The sequence below is a fragment of the Tenrec ecaudatus genome, chromosome 1, assembly GCF_050624435.1.
Source record: "Tenrec ecaudatus isolate mTenEca1 chromosome 1, mTenEca1.hap1, whole genome shotgun sequence".
Lineage (NCBI taxonomy): Eukaryota > Metazoa > Chordata > Mammalia > Afrosoricida > Tenrecidae > Tenrec > Tenrec ecaudatus.
Genome location: NC_134530.1, coordinates 90,428,532 through 90,443,788, shown reverse-complemented (window position 1 = coordinate 90,443,788; position 15,257 = coordinate 90,428,532). Strand labels below are relative to the sequence as shown.

General features: G+C 42.4%; 1 non-coding gene across 1 annotated transcript; it reads right to left on the bottom strand.

Moving 5' to 3' along the window:
• Positions 1-13,249: 13,249 nt before the first annotated feature.
• On the bottom strand, positions 13,250-13,356 carry LOC142438136 (U6 spliceosomal RNA). The gene has a single exon (XR_012782566.1). It is a non-coding gene; the product is annotated as a U6 spliceosomal RNA (small nuclear RNA).
• Positions 13,357-15,257: the final 1,901 nt, after the last annotated feature.

Below are 15,257 nucleotides of genomic sequence, written 5' to 3'. Positions count from 1 at the left end.
TCATAATTAGTAACCACCACATATTTTCCACTGAAAATAACATATTCTTCCTTGGACCCTCCTCATAGTTGCTCCTTAAGACTACAGATGTGGTAAACATCTGGATACTCTGTCCATCCATATTTTTAAAATACAAAATTCCAGCTATATCATTCCATCTAAAGTATATGTCTTAAAGAAAAAGGTACTTTAAAAAAATTACCACAATACCATTTTCACAGAGAAAAGAAAATGAACGATCATTTTAATGTTACCTTTTTAATCATTATTCACAAATAAATGATTTTATTTTCACAATCTGTAAATAAAATCTACATTTTGTAATCAGCTGATATGTCTTTTGAGTATTTGTAACATTTAGGGTGTTCTACCATCTCGCTCTTTCTTTCTCTTCCCTTGAAATTTATTTGGGGAAGAAAATTGTCCTGTATTTTTCTCATAGACTCTATTTTACTGATAAGATCTTGATGCTTGTAATTTGACAGTTGAGTTTGAAAAATGTTTCCAAGAATGGAATCGCAAATTTGACGAATGTATTAAGTGTAATGGAGAGTATTTTGAAGGTAATAAGGTTGTTTTGTTAAAAAAAAATTAAACACATAGTTTTGAAAAAAAATTTGGTGTTTTTGGGTATTCCCTTGCATTCTTTAAAATTTTCAGCACAGTATTGCAAACCAGTAGATTCACAGTAAGCATTTGTTGATGTAATTAATGGATTATTTAGTCATCCAATTAATTGAGATTACCCTTATTTAATACTTTGCAAATCTGTTGGAGAACCTCCAAATTTCCAGTGGAATCAGCAAAGATAACTTGAACATACTTTACAAAACATTGTGATTTTAGCAATATCCCAAAAGGAAAAATAAAGTAGACCCAATTTTAATATTTTCTAAAGCAATTTGACCAAAGTATTGGTTATTTACCATTTATAATTTGGTGAATTATTTATTCAATAGAAATATTAAAGTAAATCCAAAACCCACTGTCATCAAGGCAATTCAAACTCAGAGTGACCTTATATAGAATTTCTGAGGCTGTAAATCTTTACAGGGATCTATAGCTTCACACTTTTCATACGGTGTGACTGGTGGGTTTGAACCGCTGACCTCATGGTTGCCACTCCAATGCTTAGGATATTGAGGTAAGGCTTCTTAAGAAAAAAAAATAACAGAACTCAAAGACTAGATAAACTTGATAACTGAAATTTCCATTTTTATTTTCATATGGTTACCTGAATTGCTTCATTAGCTGAAAAGGCAACCTTTAAAGTTCTAAACTAGAGGGAAAGTAGTGAGAAAGCGATAAAGTTGTAAAAACCTCCTACTTAAAGATCACGAATAAGTAATGTTCAGAAAAGAAAATTACACTATGCATTTAAGGACACAAAATTATACTATGGAATTAAGAACATAAGACTAAAAGTCAGAAGGTGTGTTCCTAATCCTGATGCTGTTATCAACTGGCTGGGTTAATTTAACCCAAAACAGTTTACCTCTCTGAGACTCAGTTTCCTACCAGATAAAATTAGCATGTTTTATACTAAATACGTTTAAAAGTCATATTCAGCTCTCAAAATCTTATGAATTTCTTACAACTAGTGTTAATTCTTTTTTCCCCATTATATAGTCTTTACTGAAAACAGAGTAAAAAGAAACTGCAAACAATTTGTAGCCAGATTTTAAAAATGATCACAAATTATTTGTAGTTCCTCTCAGCAAAAGGTGGTCTCGAGAAGAGCAGCCCCAGGAATCGGAAGCATGTGGCTAATTGCTTGCATAAATGACGGCCTCTGTTGCCATGAGACTAAGAGAACTAGAGGGTGTCCCGCTGCCATACTAATTCTATAAATGAATTATAACCCAAAGGGTGAAAATGAAGAACAGAATTCCACATTCTTAGGGATTCCAGGAACCTGGAACCATGACAGTTGGATGAACCTCTGAAATTGCTACCCTGAGATACTCTCTAAACCTTCAACCAAAAATATCCTCTGATGTCTTTTTAAAACCAAACAGTAACTTAGGTTATTAGTGAAAATGGTCTGCCTTGAACATTAAATAAACCCTTTGAAGAAATAACTATATGGGATCAAATGGACAACCACCCCAAACCAAACTCACTGTTGTGGGGTTGATTCTGATTCATTAGGACCCTATTCAGAGTTTCTTTTCTGAGGGTGTAAATATTTATAGGAACATATAGCCTTCTCTTTTTCCTGTGGAGCAGCTGGTGGGTTTGAACTTTTGACCTTGTGGTTATCAGCCCAGGCTTATTTGACAGCAGGCCTCCTAAATTTGACAACAGCCACTGGAAATATTAGATAGAAAATTGAGGGGGGCATGAATTCATGTTAATAGAACAATTCAGAAAAGGAAAGTGGGCATGATTTGCACAGCTCCTAATCTAAGTAGTGTTACTACCTGGTAGATGTGGGAAAGGTTGGACTGGTATGTTTGTCTGTGTATATATAGTCTTACCAACAGCAGCAGCAACAGCAAAAAGGTAGCCTCTATTTTCCCCATCCTTGAATCGGGGTTAACTTTGTGACTTCCCTTGGCAACAGAGGTTGGCAGAAGGGGTCTTGTGTGCATTACTCTCGGTATAGAACCCAAGAGGCCTTGGAGCTTCTGTTCCTGCTTTCTTTGAAGACTGGTATCATGTGAAGAAGCCCAGGCTAACCAACTGGAGACGGTGGCTCAACTGACAGGTAGCATCAACATGCAGACATTGCAGTGAGGCTATCTTAGACCATCCAACCCTTGTCCAAGCACCAGAGGGCTTTAGCGTCCTGGGACGTCAGGCAGACCATCAGAAGAACTGCCATTTGAGTGCTAGTGGTTAGAACCGAATGCGGTAAGGTAGCTGATTTTATGTCATTAATCAGGGGACCTGGGGTGCAGAAATAGATAGGTAACACATCTGGGGTTTTGGGTTTTTTCAATTGCAACAAGCAAAAGTTTATTTTCCTTTCTCCCAAAAACATCTATCCCGATCCCAAGAGACCAAGCCCCAAAAGACAAAGAAGAAAAAAATGCTCTATACACTCTTCCGCATTGTGGCCGACTCCCTGAGATGGTGTTTACTCCCTAGAAAGCAGTCATAAAAACAGTCCCTGCGTTTCCCGTGTGTGGATATGGCCAGGTCTTGTCAGATGAATATTTAATTTAATATTTTTGTTGTTGTTATTTACAAATGTTGATGCAACGATCCTCTTTGCCCCTATGCATCTATATGTATGTATCTACAGGAGGTGGTGGCGAGGAGAAAGAAGAGTGTGCCCCCACTAAGATCTTCAGACATTCCACTCTAGTAAAAAAAAAAAAGTAAAATAAAACCTTTCTCCAACAAACTAGGAAGGCAGACGTATGGCCTGCTCCACACAAGTGAAGCGTTCTCCATTGAAGGTCACTGGAGGTTTGCGGAGCTCTGTCTCCCTGGCTGTACTGAAACCACTTTTCTTGTCCAGCCTTTTGCGTTGGTTCTTTGGAAAGACAGCTTGGAAAACTTCTCTCCTAACTTCTGTGTTAAGACTTTGTCTTCTTTGCCCTGGATCGTTGAAGATGCTACTGGGTGGGGCTCCCAAGTTGTGTTCTAACCCTCAGGAGGTTTGTTACTTTTGTCCCGCTTGATGGATATTTCCTGGGTCATCTGGGAACAGCTTGATGGTTGGACATTTCTTGTGGAGCCCTAAGCTACCATCAGCCCCGTGATTGGTCTGTTTTGTGCATCTTTCAGGCATTGCTTGGCATACTATGCAACTTGAGTGAACTGCAATCTACCAAAGGAAGTGGTCAGTTAATGGTCTTCCAGGGAGGGCCATGCCTTGGACTTGATGGCAGGTTTGCTTACGTAAGTATCTAACAACAGTGCCGTTTTGTTTTAGAAGGCAGAGGACAAAGGAAAGACGCAGAAAGAGAAGAGATGAGAAACATGGTACAAGGGCCAAGGAGTATAACACCAAAAAGGAGGAGGGCCCTGGAAGGGATCCTGCCGAGCCAGGGCCCTCTGCTAGGAAAACAGGTCCGAGAACTGAGCAAGCTGCCAGACTAGCTATGGGCTTGGCCAGTTAGCGTGGGAGTGGCCAAAGGTGTCAAGAGAGTGGCACGAGCTGAGCTGGCACGCTTTTGGTGGCAGCAGATGACCCCACTTGTGCTGAGAGCTACAACCCTGAAAAGTTATAGAAAGGGAGCCGGGCCTGAGGGTCAAAAGGGGGGCCTCTTTTGAGAGGGTGAGAGGAGGCCTGTCCTGAGGGAGTGTGCACGGCCAAGGGGAGGCCTACGGAGCCAAGAAAAGGTCGTCCTTGCTTGCACGGCAAGAGGAGCTCAGAGCACTGTCCCGCACCAAAGAAGGGAGGCTCCAGGAAGCTTTCCGGTGTGCTGCTGGATCCTGATCCTGCGTTGTAGTCTGTTACTTCCTTAACAAACCACTCACCTGTAAGTATAGTCTGTGACTTGTTATGTGACCATTGCAATAACAACAACAAAAAGATTGAGCCCAACAGGGAAGTAGAGAGTGCCATGGGGGGACAGCTGGTGTCAAAACTGGTGAAGATGTTGGAGGGAAGTTAGCATGTCTGACCTCCTGGCACCAGCTTTGTGCTGTAGCTGATTCTCTTTCCCAGAGGAGCTTCCACGAGTCGTGATGCTAGATTACACTGCCAATGCCAGTGTTTGCTGTCCTCAGTACTGTCGGTTCCTTCTGGTCCGACAGCCACTAGAGCAGACTCCTGGCCTTTTGCCAAAAGCTACAATTGCCAGACCCTTTGCCTGCACATGTATCTTATGCCTAGGAGTCTACCCAATTCTCTGACTACGATTTCCAACCTCACATTGCCTCCCACTGTGAGGAGACTGCCCATTTATAAGAGAGCTACCAAACGGAAACCCTGACAAAAGAATCCTTAGCTTTCTGTGCACCACGTCCCTAACAGGACGCATGCTGTGCTCACCCCTGGCTCCTCTGTCTGCTTCAGTTTGCTTCAGTTGTGTTCATTGGGCTGCCACCTTTTTGTCGTTTAGATGAATGGACACAGTGGCTGCAATAATGCGCTCAAACATTCTAAGAATTGTGAAGATGGTGCAGGACCGGGCAGTGTTTCCTTGTGTTGCACTGGGTCGCTTTAAGTCAGAATCAACAACAGCAAAGTCCCAAATTGTTTAAAGCGATCTGAACACTCTCCACAGATTTCTAGTGGGAGGAATCCACTCACTGAGAGCCCAAGCCTCCTCTGACTCTCGTTCAAGACACGCTCCAGCACGCCCCAACCAACGCCTCTCAATTGTTCTTAGAATAGAGATCCAGTCTCCTTTTACAAAACTTCCTAAACTCTGGCTCATGGGAAAACTGGGTTCTTCGGCTCAGTCACTCTGCCTCAGCTTCCTGAGGGTAAGTAGACTATCCCTAGCACACAGGATTGGGATTTTCCCACGGCCTTTGCTCCAGGTGAAGGGCACGCCCAGTCACATCCCCTCAGGTCCGAGGCCTAAGCACAACCCTCTCATGCCTTCATATTACTATAATGAGCCTCCCCACAAAACGAATGACGAGCCCCGTGCTCTCAATCCGACCGGAGCCAAACTCACTGCCATCAAGCCAATTCCGACTCATAGCAAACCTGGAGGACAGGGGAGAGCTGCTTTTGTGAGGTTCTGAGACTGTCACTCCTTACAAAGGCGTCGAAAACTCCATTTTTCTCCCAAAGCGCGACTGGTGGTTTCAAATGGGTTAGCAGCCCACTGGTGACCACTATGCCACACGGAACGTGAGCTATGTTTCTGGCATGCTTGCAGCGGCAGGTGTGTCTTACATTTGGTCAATGATACGTAGAAGGAAGTTGGCTAGGGTAACTTTGGTAAGTTTTTCTTCCCTGACAAAGGGATAGGCGCACCTGCTCTGTCCTTTTAATCCCGGCCCCTTCTTATATTAAATGTGAAAATGATACCTGACAGTTACCTTACAGCGATGCTTTGAGGTAATAATTTCTACTGCTCACTTAAAACACCTGGTTATTATAGTTGCAAAGGTAGAAGTCTGAGAGGGCTGAGTTCCTTTCCAGGTTCTAGAGGCTTCCTAGATTGCTCCTTTCCAGGTTCTAGAGGTTTCCTATATTGCTCGGTTCATGGGTCCTTCCTCTATGTCCAAAGCCAGCAGCCCGGCATCTTTGTCTTTACATCTCTTTCGGACCTCTGCGTCCATCACCATATTTTCTTCCCTGGCTCTTAACTGTCCTGCCTCCATCTTATAAGGATTCTTATTAGGCACACCACGATAATCATCCAATCTCAAGTAGCCATGGTGGTGCTGTGCAGTCAGTGTTGGGCTGCTGCTAACCACATGGTTGGTGGTTCAAACTCACCACCCAATCTTCAGGACAAAGAAGAGGCTGTCTGATACCACAAAGATTTACAGCCTCAGAAAACCTATATAGGATTGCTATGAATCAGAATCAACTTGATGGTAGCTGGTCAAGATCCTTAATCATATCTGCAAAGTCCCTTTTGCCATGTAAGGTAATTGTGTTAGTCTAGGTAGACTAGAGAAATAAAATTCATAAACACTCTTATTTTATAAGAGAGTTTTATGTAAAGGGTAATCGTACATTAAGCACATCAACCCAGTCCAGTCCAAGCCCATATGCCCGACATTGATCTACAAAGTCCTCCTCAAACTCACAAAACACACGCAATGATGCCGACTGCAGGAGATAAGTTGAATCAATGAGCGTGTGACATCTCAGCGCTGGTAGAGGTGTCCACATGGCTTCTTCCGCACCTAGGGCTGCATCAGGGTAGGTCCATGTGGCTTCTCCTCAGGATGTCTCTCAGGAGGTGAGCCTTGCCAGCTGAGGCAGAGAACTAGCTAAGGCAGCTTCACCCTGGTCCAACCATCAGAGAGCAAGAGACAAGAAAGGTGAAGCTCACCAAGCCATTTATCTCTCCGCCCTTCAATTAATCCCACCTGTTCATTGGCCAGGTTGGCACAATAAACCTTAACTATCACAGCAATCTATTCATAAATCCTAGGGACTGGGATATTTGGGAAACCATTATCCTGCATATCACAGGTAATATAAGATGTGATGTGAGAAGCTGAAGATGTTGAATCAGAAAAAATGGAAAGTGCTCAGAGTCTTGGTGATATTGTGGAATCACCATACCAGCCCTGGACGTATGCCTACTTCTTGATAACTGGACTATTAAAGTCTTTGTAATTCAGGTTTACATAGACTTGCAACTGAACACATCCTAAATGATTCATTGATTTTACTGTGCAAGATTTTATCAGTAGACTTAAAGGAGATTCCATGTGGTGAAGCATTTTGTATGATTTGGTCCCAGTGAGTTATTTTCAGTTCTCTTGGCTCCGTCAGGTTGACTGCTAACCACAGGCGGGTGGGTCAAACCTGTCCTCTACTCTGCAGGAGAAAGAGAAGTCTATCTGTTCCCATCAAGACTTACAAAGCCTTGGCAACCCTACACAGGGTCGTGGGGAGTCAGCATTGGCCCGGTGGTAGTAGTTCTGGTTTGTGTAGTGTGGTATTGTCGGTCGTGAGGAGTCAGCATTGGCCCGGTGGTAGTGGTTCTGGTTTGTGTAGTGTGGTATTGTCGGTCGTGAGGAGTCAGCATTGGCCCGGTGGTAGTGGTTCTGGTTTGTGTAGTGTGTGGTATTGTTAGTTGCCTTCGATTCAGACTCATGGTGACTCTACCAATGAAAGAAGGAAACACTGCCTGGACCTGTGCCATTCTCACAATTGTTGTGTCTGAGCCCATTGTTGCAGCCATGGGGAGGGCAGAGACTATGAGACTGTGAGGCAAAGCAGCAGGTTGGCTTCCTGGCCCACTGACGCAGAAGCCCAGGGACCAAACAGCTGAAAGGCTGAGGACTAGAGAGAGACCCAGTTACCAGCTCAAGAGAGGTCTTGCCGTGGACTAATGACTGTAATCTTAATGTCTTCTAATCCTAGCTTGTGGTAGCCTGTTAGCTTCCCTAACAAGTCCCCTTACTTGTGATAGTGTTTGCAAGTTCTGTGTGGCCATTGCTGTGAATCGCCGAGCCCCGCATAGAAGCAGAATGCCCGGGAGGAACAGAGGTATCAGACTAGGGTAAAGGGGGATGGAGACCTGTCTGACATGCGCCTTGTGGCAATAGGGAAGCCTATTCAGGTATGGCCTCTGCACCATTTTCACACAGCCTTGCTACTCTCAAAGAATGAGCGGGTGGTGCACTGTTATGATGGAAAAAAATTCCTCAGAGCAAATTTCCTGGAGTTGTTCTCACCAACGAAGTTCCATTAAAAAACAAAAACAACCAGGGGTGGGATTGGGGAGGGAGGGGGAGGGGGGAAAAAGGGAAACCAAGCTGATTCCAGGAACCCAAGTGGAAGGTGAATTATGAGAATGACGAGTGCAACGAATGTATAAGGGTGCTTTGCTCAATTGATGTATGTACAGATTGTGATAAGAGCTTTATGAGCCCGAATAAAAAGATTAAATAAATAAATAAAATTAAAAAACAAAACCCTGCTTCTTACTAAGCTCCCACTACCATCCCGTGTCCTTAGAGAAAATCTATCAAGACTGGCCCTTTCCAATCGGAAAACCAGTCACCATAACTGTTTGAGGTGACCTCCCTGCCTCAAACTTACTAGCTCAGTAGATGTCCTCCAAAGTTGCTCTTTTGACTGGATCTCGCTTTCTGGATTGTGTTATTAAATCCAAGACTTGTCCCCTGCTAGGATTCATTCCATAACATCATCTTAATTAGCTCCAATCGTGCTTTAAAAATTAATGAGAAGATCAGCTCTCTGAGCTGGCTGATTTTCATGCAACCCTTTCGGCACCCAAGAAGTCAAAAGCATGCTGAAGCCAAGATGTTCTCTTAAAATTGACAATGCCAAACCATGTGCGATCCCAGTTCAGTAGGTATCACATCAATGATACTTCCACAGTCTTCTTCCACCACTTTCTGGACTTCAACCATATCCTTTTCATTCATTCATGGTCTTCCCTCTCTTGGTTCATCCTTTCCGTCTTCCTGACCTTCCTCAAATGCTTGATCCATCTAAAAACGATTTTATGTGGGGTACCATTCCTGTGAACTTGTTGTGAAGCGTCAATGATTTGGGAGAAGCGATCCACGTGAGTTTTTTGGGTTTTTTTGCAGTAGAAATTAGGTAGATCAATTTATTTGCATATTTAACAATTACAATTTTAGAAGGGCCTTTGACATATTTCAGCATTTCTACACACTATAGGTATGTTCAACAACTAGGCAGGCATTATGCTTGGCTCTTTAAATACAAGTAGTGTCTTACTGTGTCATAAAGGACAGAGATGCAGTACCACAGTTGAAGACACAAACATTAGGGAAATTAGGTGCTTTCTTCCGACTGCTTTTTGATAAATAACATTAATATCAACGTCTATTCATGGCAATCATGACCATCATGAGCAATGATTTACAGAATAAATCCATAGGCCTATCTATTTAAAAGACTGGATTTAGTGTAACAGGACTAAAATTAGTGGGTTTTTGACCTTAGGTTAGCAAGCCCAGTGTGAGATTTCTTTGATGCCAAGTTTACAAGATGTGGAAGAGGGGTTGGGGGAAGACATAGACCATGCTGGCACACACAGCCCAGATGAGGAGTGACTTAGTGCATGACACATGGCTTTCAGGGAGGAGCTCAAGGATTGACAATCTATCTGACCTGAACACGGCTGTTCCTAAGTGCTGTCAGTGATAAGCAGGGGTAGGGTAGGGTGAGATAAGACAAAGCTACAGAAAAATGAACAATGGAGTATGTCCGAATGTTGGAGGAATAAGAAAAGCAACCAGAAACTGCTTTAGCTGCCACTCAAAAGTGATCTCCCGATTACTGGTCACCTCTCCTGGGTTTCTAGAGACCAAATTCAGAGCATGGATGCAGGCCTGGCATTTCAACTTTAACAAAACTTGACTGACCGGTTGAAGAATACACCACGTCTGATTCAGCAAAAAGTAACAAATACTTGGAGGTATAGTTTGTTACCTCCAATGAAAGGAGCAACTAATTCCAACTGCTGAAGAAGTCGCAACAAGTAGAGGAGGCTGTGCCCCGCCGGCAGCCCTGGTGAGTAACAGTGCAGATATATCTTGGGGTCGGGCGCACAAAAGTATTGGACAACTGTCAACAGTTCACCTGAGTTTTGTTTTAAATGTTTATTAGTCCTGCTCCCCAAAATCATTTTTTCCTCTATGGAATACAAAGCATCCTTTTCCCCCCAAAGGCATCCTAATGAGACTAAGACAAGGATGGATTTATTACTGAGAGACTTGTCGGCAGCCCTCTGTGGGCTATTGAGTCATGTGTGCACATATTTTGTTTGGGACAGACCGATGCCTGTGAACAGACCGATGCCTATTCCAGTCCTTATGAACTGGAACTCTTGCACTCATATTGTTTGACTCAAATTAGCTTTTTGATTTATAGTCATCCTCATATTAGCTTTCTTACTTTAAAAAAAGTCCAATAGAAAGACAAGCAACCAAACGGTGTGCACTAATATTTGCTGGACTAACCAGACTTGCCTGTCGCAGGCAACACTAAACAGTTGCAGGCCTTAACCACAGGTGCAGAGCACACTCCGCTAAGGGCATGGCATGGAAGGGCCTGAAAACCGAGTGCATCTTCCCTGCCAGCAAGCAGGTCCAAAATGCATGAAAAAGGCTGGTCCACAAATGCCTAGTTCTTTCTTTCAAACGCACCCATCACATGAGTCACTCTTCTTCCCAAAGAAGGAAACGGAGTAAGAGAAGAGACACATCTTTCTCTAAGAAAAATTTTCTTCAGGGAAACATGTTGAATAGACAAAAATTAGACAATAATTACTTGCTCACCTACCAGCCCTTAGTTATTAAAATCAGCTGTTGAAAAATTAAAAAGAAATATGGATACACACAATAATTTGGAGGACTCCCCAAAAGCATATGGAAAACGTATATGTGAAACTGATGTACCCCTAGGAGGGCCTGGAGGATAGGACATCTAGGAGGAAGTATTTATCCCCAAACTCAAAACGCCCTGCTGACTCAGAGGGAACCGTTGTGGCTTTCTGAGACCGTAACTGTTGATGGGAGTAGAAAGCCCCATAAACTCCCTCAGAGATGTTGGTGCTTTTGAACTGCTGACCATTCAGATCACAGTCCAATGCTTAACCATGAGGGCTTAACTATGAGGGCTCCATACTCTTCCCAAAGCAATACCCACCATATATACTCATGTATAAGCTGAGTTTTTCAGCACACAAAAATGTGCTGAAAAACTGGGGTTTGGCTTATACATGGGTCAGTGGTACCCCAGTGAGGTGTAACATCTCACTGCCCTGCCCCCGTCCTTCCCTCCCTCCCCTCAGGTAATGGGATGAGCGCCCCTTATCTCGTGGGTGATTGTCATTTCTCCTCTGATCATTCAAAGCCCAGCTGACACTGCAGGGCTTTGAATATTTGTTTAATCACATCTAACCAATCAGAGCCGTCCTATGATGTGTATCTTTGAATAAGCCTTTTAAAGACCATGTGAGAAGGATGTGGCATGAACAGATGTCATCTGGTCAAGCCCCACTAACAAAAGGAGGAAATCGCATGAAGCCTGACATAGAGTTAATAGCAAAGTGGGTTTCAGAAGACATGGTGCGATGTGCCTTCCAGAAATGTGGTATTAGTAATGCTGTGGATGGCAGGGAAGACTACGCTTTGTATGAAAATGACAGCAGTGATGGTGATGACGGCGATCTCAGTGAGGACAGCATCTATGATGATCTCACACCAGCTGAAGCTCTGCACTGGGATACAGATGATGATGAGGAATCCAGTTTTGAAGGATTTTAACTCTTTACATTTTAGCTTGGTTGCTGATTGAGCTCAGGGAATAGTACTCTTAAGGTATCATTGTTGATACCTTATTGTTTTTGTTGAACCGATTTTCTACTTACTGTGCTGGTTTACTAATGTTCAATGACTTGTCCTTTTATTTAAGTTTTTTATTTAAAATAAATATTTAAATACATTACCCCACTGATGTCTCAATTTTTAGTCATCTTATTTTCCTTTGTTTTGATTATTGAAACTGACCAATAGCTTCTGCATTTCCCACCCTAGGCTTATCCTCGAGTCAATCAGTGTTTCTGGCTTCCCAGGTAATAATTAGGGACCTCGGCTTATACTCGGGTCGGCTTATATTCGAGCATGTGCAGTCATTCAGTTAATCTACTTAAGACACCAAGCACATTTCTTGACATGTGGTCCAAAAACCAAGCTCACTGCCATCAAGTTGACCCTGACTCAGTAACGCTTAATTAGGACAGAGTAGAATTTGCCCCTGTGAGTTTCTGAGACTGTAATTCGTTGTGGGAGCAGAACTCTCTGTTTTTCTTCAGTTGAGCAGGCTGGTGGTTTCGAACTGCTGGTCTTATAGATTGCAGCCCAACATGTAACCACTATACCACCAGGGTTCCTTTGGCATGGAGTCGGTGGTCTATTAATCTTCTATCATCTGTCATTATTACTAGTATCATTATTATCAGCTGAAATTTACTTTCTTGGTGAAAAAAGAATAAGTGAAAACCTTTCAATAGACGCTTAGGAAAGTCTTATCCAGAGAACAGTATCACTTTACATATTAACGTACCATGAATATTGCAAAGCACTTTAACATATATCATCTCATTTGATTCCCAGAAAAAAACCTCTGCTAAGGTAGGCAATTATAATGGAAATTGCATCTCATGCAGGAGTTAGTGTAAAGTAACATATAGACTAAAAATCAAATACAATTAAAAGAAAGTAATGAAATCCTTCAAATGCCCCTTTACAGCATGTAAGCATGCCACTTTCCCATTAATCCAATTTAATAGACACCTTTGTTTCTCCAGTACAGGAACAGGCTGATGTCAGTTCGCTTGAGCTTAGCTGTTATAGCAGGCTTACATGTACAGGCCATGCTGTACAAAACATATAGGTATTCTATTTAAATGCCATGATCCCATTTTCTGCAGACAGATACACACACTGTAAAATGAATAAAGAAACTGAGAGTAACTGTGAAAAAAAGAAACTTGATATCACTCAAGATTGACTTTCTGGACCTCATGTCCTTTGAGTATGATTTGAGAAAGTCTCTCTCTCCCTTCTCCCTTCTCTCCTCTTTCTTACTCCCTCTCACATCTTCTCCCTCTCCACCTCATTCCCTCTTTTTTTTTTTCCTTCAAAAAATATGGAACGCTTCACGAATTTGCGTATCATCCTTGCGCAGGGGCCATGCTAATCTTCTCTGTATCGTTCCAATTTTAGTATATGTGCTGCCGAAGCGAGCACCATTCCCTCTTTTATGTGTTGCTTGTATTCATTTGAGTAAACTAAACAAAGATATAACATGTCTCTACTGAAGTAATCTGAGGATTAGAGTATTAAGCATATAAACAAAATCACAAGCTATTAAACCAGGATTAACAGATTTTTGTCCCATCGTCTTTTAACTACACAAGACTACACTCTCTCATTAGCCAGGAAAGTAGAACAGAGGTGATTGTTAAGAGCAAGGGCTAATCAGATTCTCTCCAAAAAGTCAACGACTTCCGTGACATCTTGGTGCGGATCTAAAGAAAGGTTCAAATTAGTTCAACCAGACCAGAGCTTAGCAAAGAGACATACCACATATGCCCTTGTTTGTGGGAAAGTGTGATAGTATCTTTAATGTCTATTGCCATGACCTCTCATCCACAAGACTGAAAAATACCTTGAAAGTGAAAAAATGACGTACAAAATAGCACTGTGAATTGCTTCACATTTGTTAAATTGTGAGAACACAAAAATGATACCCAGCTGGAACAAATAGAGGGGACAGTGATCTCAGCAAATCAATGTTAAAATATGAAATGTGTCAACTGTTGGTATAAGGTTTCAGAGAAAATAATAAAGGTATCTTCATGAAAATATGAGCATTATGCAACCATGAAAGCTGGATAGTAACTGAGAAATACTGCCTTTGTGCACAGGAGATACATTATCATAGTAAACTACCTTGTTACTATCCCCATTTTCTAGATGAGAAAACTGAAGTTCAAAGAGGCCAAGGAATTTTAATCAAGATCACAGGAAATTGTAGAGCCAGAACTTGACCTTAGGGCCATTAGACCTAAAACCCATGCTCTTGGCAGAATTCTATTCTGTGCCTCAAGTAATAAACTCTCATGCATTTGAATTGTGGTTATGGTGACGAATATTGGAAGTACCATGGACTACCAGAGGAGCAAACACATCTGTCTTGGAAAAAGAAATGACAGAATGGCCCCCTTAAAAAGAGGATGGCAAGACTTTGTCTCACTTACTTCGGATATGTTATCAGAAGAGACTAGCCCCTGGAAGAAGACATCATGCTTGATAAACTAGAGGGGCAGCGACAAAAAGAAGAAGACCCTCCAAGAGATGGATTGATTCAGGGGCTGCAACAGGGGGATCAAACACAACACTTGTGTGGATCTCGCAGGACAAGGTCGTGTCTTGCTCTGTTGTACAGAGTCGCCCTGAGTCGCACTCGACGCCAGGGCACAAATAAGCAGCAAGGGGTCCAATTTGCAAAGTGTCTTCAGTCATCTCTCACATGGTTTTTTAGGGAGCCCTGGTAATGTAGTGGTTAGTGGTTGGGCTTCGATCCCCATGGTAGGCAGTTCAAAACCACCACCAGTTCCGACGGAGAAAGACCAGACTTTCTAGGTCATCGCTATGACTGAATGACTTGATGGAAGTGAGTTAGTTTGGTTTGGATGATTGATAAAAGGGGCCCTGAATATAAAAAAAATAAAACAAAAAAGGGGGCCCTGGTGGTGTAGTGTTAACACATTGGGCTGGTAACTGAAAAGTCAGAAATTCAAAACCACTAGCCTGCTCCAGGGGAGACAGACTTACAGTGGCCTTCTGCTCTGCCTGTAGAGTTATAGTCTCAAAACCCCACAGGGGCAGCTCTACTCTGTCTTTAGGGGAGCTATGCCAGAATTGACTGAATGGCAGTGAGAGAGTGATGATAAGAAAATGGTCTCTAAAAACTTCATTTTATCAATGTTAGAAGAGTTTTAAGTAACTGATTAATAAAATTAATCATTAAATATGTATATTGAATGCATTGTACCAGAATGATGGTTCTCAAAGTGGGGACTGACTTTATCACAATCTCCTGTGGGTTTTCTTCAAGTTACTCATGGGACCCTACGGGTGGTTAT